Raw genomic sequence first — 8,631 nt, 5'->3', positions numbered from 1 at the left:
ATGATAAAAAATTATGTACAGTGGACTACGTTTGTATAAGGAAAGGATTTCAGCGGGTAACTCGGAAAGCAAAAGAACAAACTATGCTTGAACTTGTCGAGACTAAGATTGGATGTAAAGCTTTGATGGGTATAAAAAAAGATGGTGAAAAGTGGATAGTGAACAAGTTCGTGGTTGGGCATAACCATGATAACCATGTTCTACATATACCGAGAAGTACTAGTTTCCTCCATGGACACAAGAGAGTTACTAAGGTTAAAAAAAACTTATAATGACTTTGAATCAGTCCGATGTACCGACAATGAAGATTATGTTGGTATTGAATAAAGAATCAGGTGGTGACTTCATTATTAGTTGTATTGGGAAGGATGCCGAAAATTACTTAGGAAACAAAAGGAGAAAAGTATTTGAAGAGGAGGATGTGCAACGGTTATATTCCTATTTTCTTGATCGACAACTCAAAGAACCTAGGTTTGTGTTCTCCATGCAAATTGATAAGGATGAGTGTATGAGACGTTATTTTTGGGCTGATACTCGTTCAAGAGTGGCATACCAATATTTTGTGGATGTTGTCACATTTGATGCCACGTACCTGACCAATATTTATAAAATGCCATGTGTGCCGTTTTCAGGAGTTAACCATCATCATCAAACCATTATGTTTGACTGTGCTTTGTTAGTTAATGAAACAGTCGAATCATACACATAGTTACTGAGAACATGGCAAGAGGCAATGTTTGGGCGTGCCCTTTCAACCATAATTACCGACAATGACAAAGCGATTGCGAAGGCCATTGCAGAGGTACTCCCAAATACAACTCATAGGTTGTGCTTGTGACATATTCTACAAAAGTTTCCCAAACACTTGGCTCATATTTATAACAAGTTTCCAAACTTTCAGAAAGATTTTCATCATTACATCCATGAGACAATTACCACTAATGAGTTCGAACAGGAATGAGCTTCGACATTAGTGAAGTATGAGTTAGGAGAAAATATTTGGTTGCGAAATCTCTACATAAAAAAAAAGACGTATTGCAAGAATGATGGGCATTCTAAAAATAATTGTCCTTCAGTGAGGTATATTAGCTTTGCAATTATTTGTGGTTTATTGGTTTTTAATTGAAGAAGTTAAAAAAGTTTGTGTTTTGTTATTGTTATGTAGGGATCTTAAGCCAACAACTGAGAACATATCACAACATTTGGATTCCTAGTGCAAATTATCTTATACTATGTATGTGATTTATTTATCTTTTCTCATGTCATGGACAAATAATTTATCCTCTAGTTTCATCCGTGTTAATTTAACCTGCATTTATTTTTATTGTGATAGGGAGCAACGCAATGGATTGTGAGCTTTGAAGAGTAGACTGAAGATTTTGTAGCTTTTATGTTGTTGTTTTAGTAGATGACATTGACTGTACTGAAACTATGAGCGTGGATTATGTAATTCTGAAGAGTGCAGTGAAGATTTATTTTTGTATGAATCTAGAGAACTTGAATGCAGTGAACTTGGATGTAACTGAATTTGAGATTTTTTATGTACTTGTGAAGAATGTGTTGAATTTTTAGCATTAGCATTATGTGATTCTGGGAAGTGTATATAGATAGTCTGGATTCCTAGTGATTCATAGTTATGCGAGCGGCCTAATTGCATCTTAAACATGCTTAAGCATGCCCATGATTTTTATAGGATCGTTACATTTCTCAACTTCATGATCAATAAAGCAAAGAAATTAAAGCGCTAAAGGCTCCTAGGCTCGCACCCCCGCACTATATACATTCAATGCCTTGAACAAAAAAACATCTTTTATGCCAACGGATGCACAACGTACAAAAAAAGATAGTATTTCAAACAAAGAGAGTAACTTCTCACATTCACACGATTACTACATGAGTTATTGTCACTTGATCTCTCAAGAAGTGTAGATCAGCAACAAGAATACTACTCATGCATACAAGTTCTAAGCTACACAAAAATTCCAAACAACCATTCATAAACAAAATTCATAAGCTTACCAATGCATTCTAAACAGTCAATATATGTCCAAAAGTCACCAATACATTCTAAATAGTCAATACATGTCCAAAAGTTACCAATACATTAATCACATATTCAATACATTAGTTATAGCATTGGCTGACACACATTGTCGTTCTTTGGCAACATAAAAAATACAGTACAAAATATGAAAAAAGTAGCCATTATATGATCAACACTTTCAACATTCTCTTGTACTTCTTTTCTATTGCTTGCAATTTGGATTGTTCGATGCCTACACGTTCATGAAGTATCCTCTCGTTCCTTCGTTTAGCTAACTCCAACGTCATCTTACAACAATTGTTTTGGTCACTTTGAAGATCACTCCATTCAAAAAATCGACATTGTGTTTTGTTTTTATAGTTTTGACAATTGTAAAATCTTCTACCAAAACTATTGACTTTTTCAGAAATCCGTAGTTTTGCTCGAATTCCATAATAACAAAATGGTCTCTCCATTGGCACTCTATCTTCCCCTCTTGCAGTCCAAGAACTTGAACTGGAATGAGAACATAAGATATTATTTTCTATCATAATGTGAAAAAAAGTTAGCACTAACAGATTTTTCAGATAGTATTATCTACGGATTTATACATGTACATAGCTTAATTGGAGATTGCTTGGTCAAAATTTAGAATGGTCTTTTTTATGGGTACACATAAATGTAAGGTAACCTCCTATATCACAAAGGTACTAGGCTTTGAGATACTCTGCATTGAGGGAAGGTTGTTTTTAAAAGTTAATCAAGTGAGTACAATTGATAGTATATACCTACATACACAAGAGACAATCCTTTTTGGTCAATAGAGGAAAAAAAACCAAAAAGAAAAAAGAAAAATACAAATTGAACTTCAAAGAACCAGCATCTCTCTCACAAAGATTTCATAGTTGTTCCAAACCCGAGCAACTGGTACCCATAGCCCAAAACAATTCACACAAAGATTCCATTGTACCCATAGGCCAAAAAAAATTCAAAACATGTATGTGTTACTTACTTAGACCAAAACTATTCACAGATAAAATCTTTTTTTGCGAATCTTCCATTTAATAGGTAGGAAAGCATCTATTTTATTCATGGAAACTCTTTGCGATAGAGCCCATGACAGACTGACTAAAGAGATCAATTTACTCTCTCCTACATATCAATTTACTGTGTAGCAATAACTTTTATCAAAAAGAAGCAATCACTAACATCCTTACTGATAAAAAAAAAAAAAAAAAATACTTTGACACAATGGATTCATTTGTTAACAGCATCATTATACAGCTTATATAACTTAATTACTTTAAGTAAAAATGAATTACTTAGGCATTCCGCACCGTATTTCCAGATTTTGTGGTTTCTTCAGCCAAAAGCTTAGCAGACGACACTAATAGATCGGTTAGCCTATCTTCTTCAACAAAATCATGCTCAAAACTGCTCCATTCAACAAAATCATGCTCCACTCAACGAAAATGGAAGAAGACGATGAGAGAAATAAGAGAGATTACTTACTATTCTGTCATGAAATAAAATGAGAACTCGCAAGGCCAAGAGGGGTGGTCATTTTGCCACCACTGTCATGAGATGGGGCAGTCATCACAAAAAGGGGGTGGGCTTAGATGGGCTCTGATTTCTTTTGTTTTGGGGGTTAGGTCACACAGAAAGGAGAGAAGGGGGGCGATAGGGTATCAAAGGCTCTTCATCATATGCATCTTGATCACACAGTTGAATAGGTGTGCCTCATACGTGGCATCACAGGATTGGCAGGCTATTTTTAAGCTCTTATAAGCCCGATCAGCTCTAAAGTGTTCTCTAAACCTAAATCACCTAACTCGATGGATTATATACTTTGATTATTAAAATACCGTCAACAGTAATGAAACCGACCAACTATTTTGTGAGGGCCGAAGATGGATAGCTAAAATGTACGACGAGTAATAGATAATCCTTAGAGTCTCATTTGTTTGATGAGATGAGATGAGATAGTTTTAGATAAAAGTTGAATAAAATATTGTTAGAATATTATTTTTTTAATATTATTATTATTTTGGGATTTCAAATTTTGAATTATTTATTATATTTTATATGAAAATTTAAAAAAATTGTAATGATGAGATAAATCGTTTCTGTATCCCAACGGAGCCTAAATATGACTTGGTCAACCCTAGTCAGAGATGAAGATCAGATTTTATAGAAAATAATATGAACATGACACAATTTGGTGATAATAATCTTTTAAATTTGTAACTTTTGAAATTAGGCAATATTTCAAGCATAAAAAAATTAAGGATATATATATAAAAAAAAAAGTAAAATGTTTTAGTTATAATTTAAATAGATTCACAAAATTAAACTCATAAACTATTGTGGCTTAATGTAATACGCTAGACTATAAAACTATTTTTATAGTAAATTAGATCTAATTATCATATGCAACCATATTAGTTTGTAAATTTAGTTTTGTGAAATCTTTTTATGATTATAATATTTTTCATGTAGAAAAAGAGACATCCAAGATTTTCTTATTTTATAAGCTCAATATATAACAACATGACTATTATTATCCAAAACTAAATAGAATAGTACTACATGTATTTATACTTTTACTTATAATATTCATTTTGTTAATTTCCTTTAAAATTTAAATTTTGAAATTTAAATTTAAAGATTTTCAGTATATCAATAACTAATATATAGACAATTATTATTATTTTTTTTTTTTGGTAATTTTTCTAAAGTACACATTTTACAAACAAAATATGAAAGAAGATTCATTTCTGATGGGATCTCAAAATAAATGGTCCGATCGAGTAGCATAACGGTCTTACGTACAGCTAGCCTGGGCCAATATCACGGGACTGGCGCCTGGTGAACCGGTGGTACGAGGAATTGATCATCCATGCCCCGTATGTCTAGACAACTGCGCGACAATTTCGTATATGTTTTTGTGGCTATCAAAATATTATAATATAACGTAGGAGAAAGAAAATGTCATTAATCGTCTTTTTAAATATTGTTTCTTTTGTCGCACGATTTGTCCTTCTCTTTCCTCTCTCATGTGGAAAATACGAGGATGGTCCACATCTTTAAAAAAATAATAATAATTTTACGTACAGTCAAAATATAAAAATACTATACAATCTTTTTGAAAAAAAATAAAATTTATTATAAAAAAAATTAATTTTTTTCATATAAATCTTATATTTATTTATTTTTTTAAAAATAATTACGCAACGCTTACATACTCATGACTGTGACTCTCATTTCTAAAAATAAATTGATAACTTTACATTTTAACTCTAGGATTTGGGCAATAGAAATCTTGAAATATTCCAAGAATAGAGAAAATGATGAATCAGTTTTGATCAGGGTACATTTGGGTAACAAGATGAAATGATTTCTTTTTTTTAAATCAAGTTCTCACAATTTCTTTCCCAAACACCACTCAAATATATAGAAAATACTTTTCAATTTCAAATTTTCAACTTTTCATTTAATCATTATAACTTTTACACAAAAACAAAACACAGAAATCAATACAAAATCTTTAAACTTCAAAACAAAAATAATTAGGATTGTAAATGAACCAGTCTATTCGATAGCCCGTTCGGTACTTAAACTCGAATCGAACTCGACTCGTGAAAAAAAATCACCTATGAAAGCAGATACTCGCTCAATTAGTAAATGACACATATCCGACAAAACTCGACTCGTCGACTAAGACTTATTAAGGCTCATTCGTTTATGCCCGAGTCGACTCATCAGCTCGACTCGATTAAAGTTCATTTATATATTGATAAATTTATACATACATCTATGTATATATACATATATATGTATTAGCTAATAATATAAGCATATCACTTTTATAATTAAATATATAATATGTAACCTAATTACTTATGTAGATATATTGACTATACTTCATAGTTATATTTTATAATTTGTACAATAATTAATCGATAAAATTTAATAATTTTATATACTAGTATGTAGGAACCATATATGAAATAGATATATTCTATCATATTATGTGTATGTATTAATAACTTCTGTAGTTATATAATATATTATTATTATGGATAAATATCAACTAGTTAGATATTAATTATTTATAAATTTTTTAAAATATTATAATTTAATAGAGATTTTACTTGTTAGTTGTACAAATTTAATATTATATTTAATATTTTTATTTTTTATTATCTAATTTATTAATTATTAAATCTTATTCATAAAATAAACAATTCAAGCTGAGCTCGAGTTTAGAATTTAACTTACCGAGTCGAGCTCAAACAAAAATAAATAAAAATTTCAAGTTCAAGTATTTTGAGTCGAGCCGAGTTTGGCAAGCCAAAGACCGGCTCGGCTCGGCTCGATTACTGCTCTAAAAATAATATTAAAAAATAATATTCAAATAATTTTTTAATTTTATAATATTTTTATTCAACTTTTTATATCTTCTTTTTCAAAATTCAATAAAATATCCTAATTCAAACTATTTTATTATTATTTATTGACTATTTCATTACTATTAACAGAATTCTAAAATATAAATGTCCCAACGAGCCTTAAAACTCCTCAATCTTCGACGATGTGCAACGTCATGCATTTAGGTTATCAAGAACTAAGAATGAACATAAAATTTAAATGATCACGTAATTCTTTGATTATAGGCTCAAAAAAAAATTATTTGATTGTAAGCATCGCAGTAACACGAGTTTTAGTTCATCAACTTTGTATTGAATCTGATCTCATCATCAAACTCAATTTCTACAGAAGACAGTTGATTTATGATCATATTGAATTCATTCAAGTGTTGGGCTACAGACATACCTTCCGACAGCTTCAGATTAAATAATTTCTTCATCAAGTACATTTTATTGTTCGCAGTCGGCTTTTCATACATACCTGACAAAGTCGCCATGAGATCCACCGTGGTTCTCTCCTTACTGACATTGTGTGCTACTATTCTAGACAAGGTCAGCTGAACAAAACCTAGAACTTGTCGATCTAACATGGTCCACTCAACATCATCATGCTCTCCAGCTTCTTTCCCAACAATGGAATGTGGAGTCTCTTCCCATAGAGATAATCCTCAATTTGCATCTTCTAGTACCCAAAATCAGTACCGTCAAACTTCTTGATCCCGGGTGCGTTCATTTTATCTCTAGCCATCATTCTCCTTCAGATCCGACCTTGGCTCTTGATATCAGATATTGTGAAATGCTATGCAAAACACACACACCAACGATGAAAAATAAAGTAAAAGCAACACAATCAAATACGCGACACACAATATACGTGGTTCGGCAAATTGCCTACATCCACAAAACTATAAAAATCTTATTAACCAGATGAGATTATAATCACTCAATCTCAACTCACACTCTTTAGGGCTTTTTGCTCTCTTACACAATATGCACTCACAAGATAGTTGTTCTCTCTCAAAATATAATTTTATTATATTATTAAAATTATATAATAACCTTTAAAATTATATATAACAATTATAATAACAATTGTTAGGATTGGAGAGTCTATGACAGTTAAGCAATTAGACTAAAATATAGATATTTCTTCAAGATCATTCTCCCTCGTATCTACTCATGATTCGAAACTTGTGAATATATTCTTCCATCTCTCTCTAGTTTAACAATATAACATGCAATACTATTTGTTTGACAATCTAGACACAGAACATGAAGATATTGTTCGTAGTGTTTTTTGATAGATGCGTATGACATTGCATAAATAATTTTAGACCCGTTTGGGAATTAGTGTACATTTATGTGTCCACTAATTCTTGAATTGTCCAGTGTGGACAGTTTGGGATTATATTATCTGTATTGCACATTTTTGTTGCTCCTACTTTCCACGTTTAATATGAAGTTTTGGTGTCTTTCTCTACTGTTCTTCAGGTATACTGTTCGTAAGGTCACAATCCCTCTATTTAAACATGTATACTTGGAGAACTATGGGGAGGTGCTGTCAAAATTTCTACTAACGTGGAAAGTAGTAGAGTGACGAGATTTGTACAATATGGATAATATAATCTCGAATGGGATAGGACCAACTACCTTATCAAAAAAGCAATTTCGTATTGGAACATGTTATGCATGTGAATTTTCTATGTATGTGTGATTAATAGATATATGTTTTTAAAAATGGACAAAAATTGGATGCGTTTGGGCGATAGATTTGGAAAGGATTACGTACCCTATGCGCATGGAGTAAGAACCTTCATTGATTTTGCACGGGCCTCCGCTGATAGTCGTGGTTACATTAAGTGTCCATGTCGAGAGTGTAAAAATTTATGTGCGATAGGGTTGGATGAAGTAGAAAGTCATATATTTGTGAATGGTATGGATCTGGGGTATACCCGATAGGTACTGCATGGTGAGCCGTATGAACAGTCAACAAATGTATTGGTCGATCATCACAATTATTTACGGCACATGGATGGTGATTATAAGCAGGATGAGATGGAGGAGATGTTAGGTGACATTAGCGCCAGAATGTTTATGGATGAGGTTGACGACAATGCCTCAAGTGGCGGAGGGACTAATTGTGATAATTTCACTTCAATGTGAGAAGATGCAAAGAGC

Source organism: Juglans microcarpa x Juglans regia, chromosome 6S (genome assembly GCF_004785595.1).
Source record: "Juglans microcarpa x Juglans regia isolate MS1-56 chromosome 6S, Jm3101_v1.0, whole genome shotgun sequence".
Classification (NCBI taxonomy): Eukaryota; Viridiplantae; Streptophyta; class Magnoliopsida; order Fagales; family Juglandaceae; genus Juglans; species Juglans microcarpa x Juglans regia.
Note: the sequence above shows the minus strand (reverse complement) of the source record.